General features: G+C 61.4%; 1 pseudogene; it reads left to right on the top strand.

Moving 5' to 3' along the window:
- LOC105542785 overlaps positions 1–154 on the top strand; it is a 7,902-nt pseudogene extending 7,748 nt beyond the window's left edge.
- Positions 155–694: the final 540 nt, after the last annotated feature.

Below are 694 nucleotides of genomic sequence, written 5' to 3'. Positions count from 1 at the left end.
CACACAGGATGGCCACGCCCTCAGCCCCGCGGTGGCAGCGCGGGAGAGTGAGCTGAGGCAGCAAATCCGGGAGGATGTGGATCAGCGCAAGCACCACCTTCGAGAAGTCTCTGCGAATCGCGGGAGTTTCAGCACAGCGCCCAGGGCCGGATGATGAGGGTCGCTGTGCTGCGCAACCAGATCCACGTGAAATCCCTCCCGGAGAAGGGAGCCGGGGGAGCGACTCCGGCCAACAGCCAGTCCCAAGGAACACCAGCTTCTGACGGGCGGCCCTCAGCCTCCGGATGTCTGCACACCCTCCCGCCCCCCACGGACCTGTTCACCTCGAGGCAGCTCGCGGCCCAGTGAAAGGCCTGGCTGCTGTGTGCCCTCGCATCCCCTGTGTCCTGTGCTGGGGCCTGGGAGGCAGGCGGCCGCTAGCCATCCTGGAAGGTGGGGCCTGTAGCGCTTGACCACGTGGGTGGCTGTACCTAGAGAGCAGGCTGTGCAGCGCTGAGGCGGCACCACCTCTCGGAAACCTCCTTTTCCAAGGAGGAGGAAGAGAAGGAGGGAGAGGGAGAGGGGGAGGGGAAGGGGGAAGAAAAGGAGGAGGAGGAGGAGGAGGAAGAAGAAAAAGAAGAAGAAGAAAAGAAGAGGAAGAAGAAGAAGAAGAAGAAGAAGAAGAAGAAGAAGAAGAAGAAGAAGAAGAAGAAGA

Source organism: Mandrillus leucophaeus, unplaced genomic scaffold, assembly GCF_000951045.1.
Source record: "Mandrillus leucophaeus isolate KB7577 unplaced genomic scaffold, Mleu.le_1.0 Scaffold268, whole genome shotgun sequence".
Classification (NCBI taxonomy): Eukaryota; Metazoa; Chordata; class Mammalia; order Primates; family Cercopithecidae; genus Mandrillus; species Mandrillus leucophaeus.
This window is presented reverse-complemented; position numbering and strand designations above follow the sequence as displayed.